At 44.0% G+C, this 15,675-nt stretch overlaps 1 protein-coding gene across 2 annotated transcripts in view; it reads left to right on the forward strand.

The window, feature by feature from the left end:
• The first annotated feature begins 553 nt into the window (after positions 1–553).
• Positions 554–15,675, forward strand: part of FUT8 (fucosyltransferase 8) — a 113,466-nt gene continuing 98,344 nt past the window's right edge. Inside the window, exon 1 of one of the 2 annotated variants that reach the window (XM_072115188.1) lies at positions 554–743. The gene's annotated coding sequence lies outside the window, so the exon portion shown is untranslated. The remainder of the gene's footprint in view (positions 744–15,675) is intronic. The other variant, XM_072115190.1, reaches the window with a different exon arrangement.

Raw genomic sequence — 15,675 nt, forward strand, 5'->3', positions numbered from 1 at the left:
ATATGTAGCTGTATATTACACCTGAGTGTACATATGTAGCTGTATACTATACCTCAGTGTATATATGTAGCTGTATACTATACCTCAGGGTATATATGTAGCTGTATACTATAGCTCAGTGTATATATGTAGCTGTATACTATACTTCAGTGTATATAAGTAGCTGTATACTATACCTCAGTGTATATATGTAGCTGTATACTATACCTCAGGGTATATATGTAGCTGTATACTATAGCTCAGTGTATATATGTAGCTGTATACTATACTTCAGTGTATATAAGTAGCTGTATACTATAGCTCAGTGTATGTAGGGGTATAATACACCTCAGTGCACACGTAGATGTATAATACCCCTCAGTATATTAGTACATATAGTTGTATATAGATTAGTATGTACGTCTTGCTGTCTCCTCTTCTGTGTGTATTTCTGTTAGTTCCCGGGTCTGGTAGCTCTTGGGGTGTCGGCTGTTGGTGCTAGATTTGTCCCCCCCGCCCCTCCGTATGGCCCCCTCCCCGGTTCGCCCCCGTTGATCACACAGTGCTGTGCGCCTGCGCAGTGCATCCTCTCCCCGCCCGCTCCCTCCTCCTCCTCCTGCTTCTCCTTTCCCCGGTGCTAGTGTCTGTCCGCTCACCACCCGGAGGTGCCGGGCGCAGGGTGGCGGCTCTCCCGGCTGCGGGCATTACATCTCTGCTGTGGGATTTAGCCTTCCAGTTGCCTTGTTCCTGTGTGTTCCCGCACGGTAGGTGTCCCCGGGCAGTGTGTGATGTATGTGTGTGTATTGTCAGCAGCGCTGGGGCTGTGTATGTGCAGGCTATGGATGCTGTGCTGGTTATGGGGGGCTCCCCCTGTAGCCCCCCATCACTACTGACTACTAGAGCCACGCCGGGGGACTGTCGTTACCGTTATTGCGCTTTGTGTCACATGACTCGTCAGCGTCACCCCAAACTTCTCCCATAAGTCGCCACGTAACGTAATTTACTGTAATATTGTCTTACGATTAATAATTTGCGGCGCTAAAAGTCCCTGCTGTGATTCCCCCATTGCATCGGTGCTGATATAATTTGGGAATATTTTTTTGCTGGTGGATACACGTGCCTCAAGGGTTACGGTAGCAATAATCGGATCACTTATCACTACTGTATAAAGAAGTATTTCTGAATATTCCGCCATTGATAAGTTGGCGATAATATTTGCGGCACGTTTTAGCAGGGGGATACACCTGCCTCATTGTTTATGGGGGTCATTTGTTATCTGTTTGTATTGCACCCCATATTGACTTGTTTAACGGCGCCATTCGTTACGTGATGGTAATATTTGTATGCAGGTGGATACACCTGCCTCAATGTTTGTAGCGGGTGCACCAGTCGTGGATGTGAGTGCACACAGGACCGTGTTGCGGCTCTGCACGTTACACATGTTGCTCTGCTTTCCCCGTGCGCTGCTCCAGAGCATCTCGTCTTTGCTGTAGGATCAAGCACACGTCATCCCTGTGATCCTGGAAGGATGCAACGTGCGGTCCAGCCCAGTGCTGCCGTATACCGTCCCCTCACTGTCACGCCGGGGGCCTATGTACCTCTATACCTTCTGCTATTGACAACAAATTCTATATACAGGCAGTCCCCGGGTTACATACAAGATAGGGTCTGTAGGTTTATTCATAAGTTGAATTTGTATGTAAGTCGGAACTGTATATTTTATCATTGGAATCCCAGCCAGAACTTTTTTGGTCTCTGTGACAATTGGATTTTAAAAATGTTGGGTTGTCATAAGAATCAATATTAACACTAAAGCTTCATTACAGACACCTGTGATAACTGTTACAGCTGATTATTGTAGCCTAGGACTAAAGTACAATAAATTACCAACATCCAGAGGTCCGTTTGTAACTAGGGGTCGTATGTAAGTCGAGTGTTCTTAAGTAGGGGACCACCTGTACATCGAAACATCTTCAGTAAATCTACTCCCTTGTCTTCTCGCCTCCGGACACTGGATCCAGGTCTACTTTTCCGAGTTATGTCTGACTACTGTCTAAAAGGCATATTGGGCAAAATATAAACCTATCCCATAATTGTGGATGGGATGGATCTCGGAGCGGGAGTTTTATTCTGATCTATGGAGACGTTCCTCTGATGAGGCCGATGAGAAGTATAAATGTAACATTACTTTACTACAGGCAGTCCCCGGGTTACATACAAGATAAGGTTCCATAGGTTCTTAAGTTGAATTTGTATGTAAGTCGGAACTGTTTACTTTATAATTGTAGCTCCAGACAAAAATGTATTTGGCCCCAGTGACAATTGGAATTTCAAAATATTTTGCTGTAAAGGGACCAAGAATTATCAATAAAGCTTCATTACAGACACCTTACAGGTGATCATTGCAGTCTAGGTCTATAGTAACATCCAGAGAGTTCACCAGAGGTCACAGTGGGCAGAGGGGTCCGTCTTTAACTAGGGGTCAGGTGTCCTTAAGTAGGGGTCCACCTGTACTGGCTCTGCAACATTCTCAAGCTATAGGGTGAATTTGTTTATTTTTTTTTAAATTGTGTTACAATGTATTAATTTTTGTTTACATGTTTTATTGTTTTACTTATTATTTAGAGCTGCGTAACCAACCTGATGCCCGTATTCTATAAATAGGGGGATCCCTTCTAATAAAACGTTTCTATTGTCTTGGTCAAAAACTAGGCCTAAAGGTTATAATATTACAGCCACAATTTGGGAACTAAATTTAGATTAGATTATCATAGTCTTTGGGAAGCTGAATACATTAGGGGGTTATAGATGTTTTATGGACTCCAAAATGCGGCCTATGACGGGGGTAATATGGGAGCAGGGTGCATTGGGGTATATATGATTAAAGGGGTGTTTATAAATTCATGGCATATCGCTCGGATACTTCGTTAAGATTCATTTGCAGTTGTTTGACCTCTTGACCCCTTACGTGGCGCTTTTTTCCATGTCATAAGGTTGGTACCTGACGCTACCCCACGGGGTTATTACAAGTAATAACTACTATACAATTATCAAAAGTTGTAAAAAAAAAATATAGTCTGTGAGTGTTTGCAGCTTATCTCCGCTTCCATTTTCCTACGCCCCCCCCCCCCTCTCCCCAGGTACATCCTACGTTTGGGTCTTAAAACATTTTGTCAGTCCTCGTAGCTCGACCTGTCACAAAATTGATGTAGGATTGTATTCTATAGCCACACTATCCCATCTCTGCCACCGGGGAGTAAAGTGATTGGTTGCTTTGGTGGAATGGAAATTTGCTGGAAATATGATTTATTAATAAGAAAGTGTATTTTTTGGGGGGGGGGCTGCGCTGTAAATATTGGGGCACATTTACTTACCTTGTCCTGTCGCGATCCAGTGGTGCGTTCTCCGACGAGTATTCGGGTCTTCCGGCGATTCACTATGGTCGTGTGCCCGATGTCCACTAGGTGTCGCTGCTGCGCCGAGGTCCGCCAGAGTTCACCAACCTATTCCTGGTGCATGTAAGTGCTCGTTAAGCGACACTTTTTAAAAAAAAATTGTGCGTTTTTTCCGAATCCGTCTGGTTTTCTGACGGCCACGCCCCCCGCTTTTCGACGCATGCTAGCCGGCGCCCATGCGGCACTATCCGAACGGTAAAATTCGGAAAATTCGGACCCTTAGTAAATGTGCCCCATTGTCTCCACTCTGGTGGACATGACACTTTGGTATGTGATTAGTATATGTATAATGTTATCTCTATAGTATAACTTTATCTAGTTATGACTTTGGCTTGCTCCCGGTGACATGTTCCTTTTAGGCCCATTGCCCCGAGTGACTTCGTTCTGACCAATATGTTCCATGCCCCAGATTTACCAGACCGAACCTAGAAGTGATGAACTGAACGGACCTGCTTTGTAGTTGCTTGAAGTGAGTGTTGGAACAAATTTTTTGTGGGGAACGGGCCTTCCTGTAAGAGATACGTGTCGTATTCCTGTGTAATAGGCGTCTTTACTTCTTATATGTGGCTGCAGATGTTACCTAAAAAAACATTGTTCCACTGCAGATCTACAAGAGCCTCATTTTGTCTTTTCTTTAAAGATGAGGAAGTTTTGACACTTTTTAAAAAAACAAAAAAATTTTTTTAGTTCTCTTTTTCGGTTTTACTATTATTAAGTTGTGGTCGTGCAGACAGATGTTGTGACTCTGCAGTTATTAATAAGTCAACGGCCCGGGTTAATGTGTCTTTAGCTCAGCCCATCACATCGAATGAGGGTTAAAGGAGGGGTCACATCAAGTGTTTTTGTGCAAAATTTTTCTGCAAAATTTTTCTGCTTAGTTGTTTTTGCCTAGAATTTGCAGACATGGAGGATTGCAGCCTCCTCCTATGGATTAGTATGAAAGGACCTTGCCATCTTTTCGCTGGATGGATGGGAGTGTTTAAACATTTCTCAAAAGTCGGTGAAAGATTTGCCAAACTTTTGAATATAGGATCTTTTGGTGAAATTTTTCATCAGTCGTCTGGTGCTGCCTCCACAGAGCGAACTTTTACTAGGATTGGCTCCTAACATAGCATCCATTTACTGCGAGAGCTGCTGCGGGATGGTGCATTTCAAGGACTGCAATGTTTTAGTCCTTAAGTGTAAAAGGAAGAAAATCCTTCAATATTGTGGCATTCTATTAGGGAAAACCCCCTTTAAAGGAAATCTACCACCAGGATGAAGGATTGTAAACCAAGCACACTGACATACTGGTGTGTGCCCCCTCTGGTAGGATCCACTCATAATATAGATTCTTATGCCCTGTTTTTTTTTTTTAAACATTTAAAATTATGCAAATAAGCCTGAGAGGCTCTGGCCTCCATAGGTGTTAATGGAACCTGGAGCTCCTAAGACTCATTTGCATAATTGTAAAGCCCTTTTTTCTTAAAAACAAGGGCATAGGAAGCATAATGAAAAGAGGATCCTGCCATAGGGGGTACACACCAGTATGTAAGTATGCCTGGTTTACAATCTTTCATCCTGGTGGTAGGTGTCCTTTTAAGGCCTATGTAAAGAACATGTTTTATTCCAAATTATAGTATATTATTCTAAGTGATAGACATAGGACTGTATTATGGTTCCCATACACCCAGAAGTCGGTCACGTTGTAAGGTGAGACCTAAAAACTATGTTATGTTTGTAGGGGTGTACCCCAACAGTTGATGATGGGAAAAGGATGGGGCATGGAGGATTTTTGGACTTGGCTTCTACCATCTGTGTGTTCTACTTCTCATGTGAGAAGAAACATTGTAATCTGTCGAAATTGACACCGATGGAAGGACTTAACGATGATGACTCGATGACCTGTTGACTTGAAGGCATTGTCTGGTGTACAGTGACTTCCTAGAAGGTAGTACAAGCTGTCTATATTACCCACAGCAACCAATCACTGCTTTCATTTCTTGAACTGCTCTGGGAAAAATGAACGCTGAGCATTGATTGGTTTGACAATTTTGATTAATTGAGACCCGGTTCATTCGTTTGTCCTGCAGTGTCCCCAGAGGGGAAGTGAAGCATTACACAAGTCACGTCTGACTCGTCAGACCTAATAAGTGGCGTCATAAAAATGGTAAAATATTATATCGTTGATTGTTTTTATCGAGTCCAGCGCTCTACAAACTTTGGCTTTCGCGGCTTTGGCTTTCGCGGCTTTGGCTTTCGCGGCTTTGGCTTTCGCGGCTTTGGCTTCCAGTTTGGTTGATGCTATCATACAGGCACCATCCCATTTAAAGGGGAAACAAGTTAGGTCCTATCCAAAGGATAGGGCATAACTTGCTGATTGGTGGTGGTCTCATTGATGAGACCTCAGATCACGGGAATGGGGAGGTTCCCTCTTCAGGCCCCTTGTCGCTCCCCGAGATGAACGGTGATGCTCCGATGGTTGTGCATGTCCGTTCTTCTCCATTCATCTCCAGGTGTGTATTTCGAACAAACTAGTGAATATCGTTGGGAGACCCCAGGATTTTTTGACAGGTGAGGATATATTGACCCTAGTGAACCTTATAATGAAGGTGCTGCCACATTGGTGTAAGACTGAATGGCCTTCTACGTTACTCCAGACCATCCAGCTGTGCAGGGACTTTTCACGGGCTCCATGTGTCCTATTGCAATTCCCGGCACAGCTGGGTGACTGGGAACACTGCTGTGCAGGGGAAAACCAGCCACAGAGATACAGCTGTGTCCTCTCATTATGTCTATCAGGGGGTGAATGGACCGCTGTGTTCAACTTGTATGGTAGAGGTTCCTTTTTCTTCAATCGTTGCGTTTATAGTTTATCAATTGTACCGTACGTCCCGATAAAGAAAGTGGACGCTGAGCTTGTACAATATTTCTCCATTATGTCTCCTCTCTACTTATTTCTCATCTTACAGAAAAGTAATTTCTAATTTATGAAGTCAATTGGCTTAGACGGTATCGCGACACCACAGCGTTGCTTATAGCATCCGTCCTTCACGCAGGAGGATGGCAAAATCCCCAGAACTCTTAGCCCCCGGTAACTTCTCTGTAGAAACCAGCGGAGGATAACTTATCCAGGATTTCTAATATCCGCACTACATAACGAATTACAAGCTATACCAGTCACTTTTAATTGGGCACACCGGACGATTGTACCCTTATGTGTGATCGTATTGCAGAAGTTCTCAAAAATTACGAATTGTTTTTGATATACGAGGGAGGTGGACGTTTAGGATTTGCTCCTGAAAACCAAACCCGTCCCTCAAGCAAACCTGTCACTAGGAATGTCATTTTTAGCTGGTTTCAGGTTCCAATAGCCTTTGCTATGCTGATTTTAAAAATGCCTTTACTCAGTACATTATAAAACTTTATTTCACATTACCTAGCTGTCTGCCAGCAGCGTGTAGTGAGTCCTGGTGGGGGAGCTGCAGCAGCCTGTGTGTCTTTGTCTGTCTCCTCATGTAGTCTTTGTCTACTCCAGTCTACTCCACACCACCCCCCCCTCCCCTGCCTGCTTGATGCACATGACAGGAAAGGGCGGAGGGAGCTGGATGAGTCTGGAAGAGAAGAGACTAGAAACGGGTTGCTGCAGCTGAACCCTCTACCCCCCCTCTTTTGGACTCACTACACTCTGCTGGCAGCAAGCCAGGTCATTTGAAATAAAGTTTTATAAAGTAGTGAAAGGATTCAGAATTCTGACAAATTGCTTATTGTCATACCACAACCAGGTCCCTTAAAAGTCATTTGGTCTGTTGGGCGCTGTGCTCCATCATTACCGCACCGAGTATGCAAGATACTTGAATTACTGAGGGGGTCAGACCTTCTGAGGGGAGGAGAAGTCTAACACCCCTTTAAGACACAAACCACGTGTCATCTGTGGCTGAATAACTTCATCATGACGTCATCCCAGCACATAATCTCCGTCATGTCACATGTTGTGGTGCCCATCTACACCTAATGTTTTTTTTGTCTGTAGTCATCAATGTAACACGGAATATGTGGTTTTCTTTGTCGGCTACTTTTCCGTACGGTTACCAGAGTATTTATAATTTATAGGCTGAGCTTGTGGGTTTCCTGTCTCCCAGCTACGGGGATGGGGGCTGGCACAACGTTGTCATGCTACAGATGGTAATGTAAGTTACACACTTCAAAACATTAGGGAAAGTTTCCTCTGCAGATCTGGCCTCTAGTCGGCAAAATCTAAATGCGGAGAAGATCTAATCCATAGAATAGGCGGTAATTGTCTGATCGGTGGGGTGCCAACTCCTTTGGAGGGGTGTGTGTGGGGGGGTGTTGGTTGGGGACAGGTTTCCCTTAAAAAAAAAAAAGGAGTCACTGTTGCATTTGCACTGTAGCTTCATTTATCTCTATGGGACCGATGAAGAAGAGTAACACACTTGTCTATCACTGGCGGTCCACCATAGGGATCATTGGGGGATCGGTCACGACCTCAATAGTCACAACACCATAGCCCCTGTTTGTGGAGTATTTCGAGATGATCCATCCCATAGTCTTGAGACTTGTGTGAATTTATCGATCGCTGTCAGAGATGAATGGAGTATCCGTATCCACGATTCACGACCCCCCCCCCCCCCCCCCCAATAGTCATTAGACACCTACCCTGGTTTATGGACCATTATTGCTAGCAGTTCCATTGAACTGAATGGGCCATTCCATGGTCTTCAGACCAGAGTCCCATTCTTATTGATTTATTGATCACTGTCAGAGATGAATGGAGTATCAGTGTCCACGACCCCCCCCCCCCCCCATAGTCATGAGACAATCACCCCAGTTTATGGGCTATTTTATTACCAGCAGTTCTGTAGAGTTGAATGGTCCATTCCATGGTCTTCGTGGAGTTCCGTCAGTCTCCTATATACACAGATTCCCAATTCTTCTTATCAGTAGGACCCCCAGGGATCACACAGTTATCACCTGTCGGGGAACAATCCCTTTAAGTGGATGCAGATCCCTCGGGGTAGAGCACATTTTTCTGCAGACTTCTTCCTGACTTGACGCCTTGTCTTTGGACAGTAGCACCTATGTCAGCGTTATAGATGGATTTAATGAGGTAGATGCTGAAAGTTACTCCGAATGTTTATATCACCGTCTGTCATAGTACACTGCGGTCTTAACCCCTGCCTCTCCAGACGGCGCCGTACGCTTTCGTGTGTGACTTCTCGGTGATTACATATTCTACTAAGACTGCACCATTTCCTTTCTGATAGAAGAGGAGGATTTCTCTGAACGCACCACAGATCTCTTCTTGCTTCGCTGCTCGCCCCTTATACCGCCAGAGGGGGGCTGCAGCGCCTTGCTCTAAAATGTTCTGCAAACCCCTGTGTTAATGTAATAGCCGTGGGTGACTGACAGCCAAAGAGGAAAATCACGGGAGTCCAACGTGTGCGGAAGGGAACGTGTTTTCTTGCTGTTTATAGAAGAATAATACTTTATAGTCTGTCAATTACCCCTGAAAGATGACATAATTAGACGTGTTACGTACTGTGGTTTTCGGCTAAGCTTCTTGCTGACTTAACCAGCTGCGTAGAGGGGAGTTGCGTGAAGTGAAGACGGTATTTAGGGATCCTCCTAATAATATTGTTATCTAATTGTATGAATAATAATTGTATAATATGTTGATATCAAAATTGTTTGACTGGTGAGAGTGATGTCATAATCTCGGATTCTGGGAAATGTGAATTGGCGTGAAACATTAGACGCGATGAGAAACTCTTTAGAGACATCTGAAGTTTACTAAGGCCGGGATCTGAGGGCAATGTTTTCATTTCGGAGACGTGCCGACCACTATTCCCAGACCGATGGAGTCCTAATACAGTGAGATCCTGTATGGTCAGAGGACAACTGTGCCGATTTCACCTAACACTGTGGTTTCGGTGAAGAAGCACCCTGGCCCTCGGTAGTTCACAGAATCGTAGTTGCCTATGATGGAGGTAGTTTGGTTCACTGTGATCAGTCCAGGAAACATGGACCATGTCTCTTAAGTTTTACTGAGGCCTCTGAAATCTTGGGAACGGGAAATATAAAGGAAAGCTTATACTTCTCATTCCTGCGGGATCTACTTCTGTCCTCAACTCAACAACTGCAGGTGTGACTTCTAAAGCCGGTAGCCCATGAGCGACCAACTTGCTCCGTGCATGTGCCAGATTAACCGGTCCAAGCCTACTGATCTCGCATGACATCAGTTCTGTAGCACTATGTTCGGTGCAGTAAGTTTGTCCTGTGTCGGAACAAACTCGCTTGTGTGCAACCGGCCTTAGTGTTGCTTGACTTTGTAGTAAATTTCTATAAGCCAATGAAAATCATTGGGTGCTTTGGTGTACCCAGCTCCTGAGATCCAGCACTTATTTATCATAAGTGCATATTGTGGTCATCAAAGGGGTCCCCATCTCTCGAAATCACAGCAAAGAACACAGGTTATGGGCCATTGGTATTACACATATGAAAGGTGTCTCTACTTGCTAAAAAAAAATCCTTTTAAGAGTTTTCGAGTTACTTAAAATTATAACGATCAACAGACCTAACAAAAGGTTAATGGAAATCTACCACCCGAATGAAGGACTGTAAACCAAGCACACTTACATGCTAGTGTGTACCCACAATCCTTAATCCTGGCGGTAAATTTCTTTTAATCAACCATTTAACCCCGCCCCCTCCCAGCAATGCCATTTACAGTCCAGAAGCTTCTTGAGCCCCCAACATGCTCTACTACTTCATAGTTCTTCTGAGATGTTTTCTTAGCCAATCACCAATCAGGGTAGTGATCTGACACCATCTAAATTTGGGTTGGTGAACATCTTGGTGATTTTCCTGGCTATTTCGAGACTCTTTGGACTCTATAAGTGACTTGGGGACTGTTTGTGGACTAGTTCACCCTTTTACAGTTACGTCACTGGGAAAGCCCCTCAATAAGACAATGTATGTACCTGGGACTTGTTCTCATTATGTTAGAGCTTTATGCCAAATAAATCCACCAGGAAAATATCATTTCTAAAATGCGTTCGTACTTTACCTCTGGTAGCCTCAACGTAGGAAAGCTTAGAAATGGCCGCTATTCTGTGCGGTTTATAGGTAGACGTCAGAAGGACTTTTTTTTTTGAGGCCTTTATCTGGTAAATTCGGCCTGATGGATATGTTACGGAGACGATTCTCACTAGCTAAGCTCTAGATAGACTTTTTGTAGGCTGCTGCTACGTTCATCTCTTACTGTTCCTAGAAGTCGTCTTCATCTACAGGAGAATGGACCCAGGGTCATGTATAAATAATAGATGCCTATTCGTCATAGACACACGTCCACTGTATTATTTATACTAGACGGTGGGCACATGTACTCCTGAAATACTATAGGATCTCCTCTTTGTCTATAGGTATAGGATGTGTTCTGTAGTAAATTTTTAATCCTAATTCTTTTGTGTCGCTCTACATTTACAGCTATAGTTTGGGGGCTGCGCATTCCTCCCCTTCCCCCTGATCTGCTTCTGACTTCTTTGATGTCTTACTCTTTTACGTCTTTGCAGACCTCACTCATTCTTAGTTCCCTCCAGTGATTTGTTCTTTCTTATCGGATGACATGTGAAGGAAGTCGCTGGAGATGAAGATTACTAATCTGGTGATCCGACTTCCTACTTGACTTCCTCCCAACCCTACTATGTACTTTGGTTATTCTGAAATATAAAATGCTTGTGCTTGTAGGGGGATATTTATAGACAAGCCTAGATTTTTTTTTTTCTTTTTTTGTATTTTTCACCAATTTACAATTTTGGGTTTCTACTGGGGATGTTCATGCAGATAAAGACAACTCTCGTTATGTGGTATTCCACTTCAGAGAAAAGAAAGTTTTGTGCCGTGTTGACCAGTTGAAGAGGGGGGGAGGTTGGAGCAGTGTAATCCTGCTAGATTTTTGTTTTGGTGTGATGGCCAACAGGTCAAAGGACATTTAAAGAGGTTATTGGTGGAGGAGAAGGAGAAGAGGGATACACTGAATCTTAATAAGGATAGCAGGGTTTCTGTGTGAAGTGTTAACATAAACAGAAGGTGGGCCTGGGTTAGGAGAGATGTCCCCTGCAGCAAGCCTGGCGGAGAGAGGGAGACAAAAGATGCTTCAGAGATTTATAGGAAGTTATTTCTTGCTTCACAATAGAACACAATAGAACATTGTTATCTGTTGGGATGGTTATATAACGTATAGACAATGTGAGAGGTGTTCAAAGGTGAGTGAAGAAGTGAGGCATTGATTTGGATAGTTGGTACCGGATATACTGGTTTGGCTATTATTCCACTAGGCTTCCTGTGTAAGTAATGCTAATAATAATAATAATAATAATAATCTTTATTTATATAGCGCCATCAAATTCCGTAACGCTTTACAAATCATAGGGGACATATACAACTATATTACATTACACAGATCAAACAGTCATATGGAACAATAGGAGCGAGGGCCCTGCTCACAAGAGCTAACAGACTATGAGGATGAGGAGGAGACACAAGAGCTTACAGTCTATGAGGATGAGGGGGTGACACAAGAGCTTACAGTCTATGAGGATGAGGGGGTGACACAAGAGCTTACAGTCTATGAGGATGAGGGGGTGACACAAGAGCTTACAGTCTATGAGGATGAGGGGGTGACACAAGAGCTTACAGTCTATGAGGATGAGGGGGTGACACAAGAGCTTACAGTCTATGAGGATGAGGGGGTGACACAAGAGCTTACAGTCTATGAGGATGAGGGGGTGACACAAGAGCTTCCAGTCTATGAGGATGAGAGGTGACACAAGACCTTACAGTCTATGAGGATGAGGGGGTGACACAAGAGCTTACAGTCTATGAGGATGAGGGGGTGACACAAGAGCTTACAGTCTATGAGGATGAGGGGGTGACACAAGAGCTTACAGTCTATGAGGATGAGGGGGTGACACGAGCGTACAGTCTATGAGGATGAGGGGGTGACACGAGCGTACAGTCTATGAGGATGAGGGGGTGACACAAGAGCTTACAGTCTATGAGGATTAGGGGGTGACACAAGAGCTTACAGTCTATGAGGATGGAGGGGGTGACACAAGAGCTTCCAGTCTATGAGGATGAGGGGGTGACACAAGAGCTTCCAGTCTATGAGGATGAGGGGGTGACACAAGAGCTTCCAGTCTATGAGGATGAGGGGGTGACACAAGAGCTTCCAGTCTATGAGGATGAGGGGGTGACACAAGAGCGTACAGTCTATGAGGATTAGGGGGTGACACAAGAGCTTACAGTCTATGAGGATGAGGGGGTGACACAAGAGCTTCCAGTCTATGAGGATGAGGGGGTGACACAAGAGCTTCCAGTCTATGAGGATGAGGGGGTGATACAAGAGCTTACAGTCTATGAGGATGAGGGGGTGACACAAGAGGTTGTAAAATGGTCCAGCCATTCTTTATAAGGGAACAATATAAAATAATTTAATAAATAATTTACTAAACAACGATGTTGCTGCTTGAACCAGCCATCAGCCGCCATCTTATTTACAGGGTCCTAAGGGGGGGCTGCCTTCAAGGTCAAGGCTTCCTTATCCCATCTTGGAAAACGTATCCTTGTGATTCCGCCTCTCATCGGAATGGGGCGAAGGAAAACGTAGTTTTTTTTTAAGACTCCTGGGTAATCCCCTCCTCTTACATATGAAGAAAGTCTTTGTCTTAGTGGCTGCAATTGTAGCTCCAAAACGAGTCAACCCCTACCCCCCCCCCCCCAGTAGTGCCAATTAAGGAAAGAGAACATTTTACTAACGAGCAATTATTTTGGTGGCTTGTTACTTGGCCCGATTTAAAAGGGGGGTGGGGGGGTTATGTCCAGGTTTCAGTTTATTTTTTAATCATGGCCTATTATATAAACCTCTGATGTAGAGGGTGTTGATTCGGTATCCGTTTCGGGACCCTCATTTGGTGTTGAATGGTGAAGGAGATGTAACTGGGTCATTGGGAATTGAATTTGGAAGTTTTGTGTTTAATCCTTTCAAAGACCGAGTCTTTGCCATTGAGTCCTTCCCCTTAATCCCCCTCGTGATTGTATCTAAAGAAAAGTAAAAGGCCTCCTTTCCCCTCACCCAGCTTTACCTATCCAACCCCGTGTATAAGATCCATCCCTCTACCACGGTATGTCTGTGCAAACAAGTAATTCTGCGGATATATCCTCGTAATGCTCATTTTTTTTACAAGCTTTTCCGGGTCCTAGTAGATAAAGTTTAATCGTCGGCAATGATTAACAACTTACTAATGTATACGGTTACGGGTTGCCATGGCAGCAGCTCCGTTTTTGTGTCGCTTCTGGTTTGATACATCACTCTCATTGTGTTCCAGGTATGCGGGTATTTATAGAGGGTGGGGGGGCGGCGGGGCTACGTTAGGCTTCCGACTGAAAATGCGCGCACACACACAAAAAAACTCTTATCCTTTCGTCCTGTGTTATCTCATAATACAATTTTAAACTTGGATACAAATTTTGGGAATTTTTTTTTTCTTCGTCCCGGGAGAATTGATGTTTTCTACAACTGTCTACAGCAGGAGGCGTCCGTATATTTTCCCTGTCTGTTTGTTTTCCGGCAAATACAAGATGGGTTATGATTATTGGAGATCCCATCTCCGATTCTGACCAGTCGTGAGAATAAGGTAGCGGTGCCTCAGGTTTGGGTGGGGTGGCAGTGGCCCCTCTGTGCTACTGTTTCATTAACATTTGTGAGACCAGAGGCTCTTACCGCGCTCCACTATTCTTGACGGTCCCATGGACCTTAGATTGACTGACTGGTGACCTTCATGGTCAATGGTTTCACGAGTTCAGGAAGACTTTCGTGGATGTTAAAGAGATTATCCAGGAATTCTTGTGGGCCGGTTAGTGGTTGCCACGTCACTACGGTACTCCGGCTGCTAAGCTTGCCTCGAGGTGCTGGTGATCCACAGGGACCTATTTGCCCTTTCCATATCCTTCTCGGGCTACAGGAACTCACTTGTGAGAGGGAGAGACTTCCTCTGGTCTAAGGAGACCTGCGAGAGCTGCAGTAGTCACAGATGAGGGAATGGTCACAACAAGGCTGGATGTCGGTTTCCACTTCTGTGACTTCTGAGGCCACCGGCAGACTTGGGAGTCGGGAGCCATTTTTTTTTTTTTTCAATTCTACCCCCTGGGCTTTTTTTTTTATTTAAATGTAAAAATTCCTTATAGGTTTGTACAATGGAGCAGTTATCCACAGCTATGGCTTTACTTTTTAGGAGAAGTTACATTACAATTTGTATTAAGGGGAACCTGTCAGCAGAAATTGACCTTATAAACAACCACTGTTTTTTTGTTAAGCAGCTTAACTATTTCCAGATTATGTTTGTTTCATGGTTCGGCTCGGCATCATCCAGAAAATCAACTTTGTGCGTAGATGAAAATTGGTCCTATAAAGTCGCAGAAGAAAAGAAGTTGCCACTGAAGTCAAGCTCTCCCTAACCTCATAATGGACCTTTCACTATAATTGACCTATCTGCATCCAGGGACCTTGTAACCAACTCACTTGAAGTCTGGTGAAAGGTTTCAATCACAACGTAGGGGGGGTATTCTTAGGTTGGGGAGAGCTTGACTTCAGCGCTTTACTTTGTGACCACATGCACCTGATTTACATCTAATATTAACGGAGTTATCCAGGTTTAAGAGATTACTTAGGGCAGTGCTGGGGCGGGCTAATTAAAAAGTACATGTTTATTATTTTTAAATAGCCCGCCCCAGCACGGCCCTAAGTAATTTCTTAACCCTGGATAACCCCTTTAAAGGTGGATTTTCTGGCCGAAAATGAAAGAAACATGATCTAGAAGGTTTTAATCTCCTTCACAACAGGACAATATGGTCCGTTTCTGCTGACATGTTACTTTTAAGGGAAAAAGTCTTAAATAAACATTTAATAAGATTTGCTAATTGCTTTAGTTAATGTTTTTTTTTTTACCCCCCCCCCCATTGATATTGCTTCCTATTAAAGATTTCATAGGTGAAGTCTCTGTGAATATAGCGCTGCTCGGTAATAGCCTCTCATTGTTTTATAGCGTTCCCTATCAAGCACTGACTGCTTATAGACCAGATGATATTGATTGTCAGGTTCTGGTGTGAGAGACGGCACTCACAAGCGAGAAATCTCATAAATCTTAGAAGATCAGCACGAGCAGAAGACGTATAATTATACATC

The sequence above is a fragment of the Engystomops pustulosus genome, chromosome 7, assembly GCF_040894005.1.
Source record: "Engystomops pustulosus chromosome 7, aEngPut4.maternal, whole genome shotgun sequence".
NCBI lineage: Eukaryota > Metazoa > Chordata > Amphibia > Anura > Leptodactylidae > Engystomops > Engystomops pustulosus.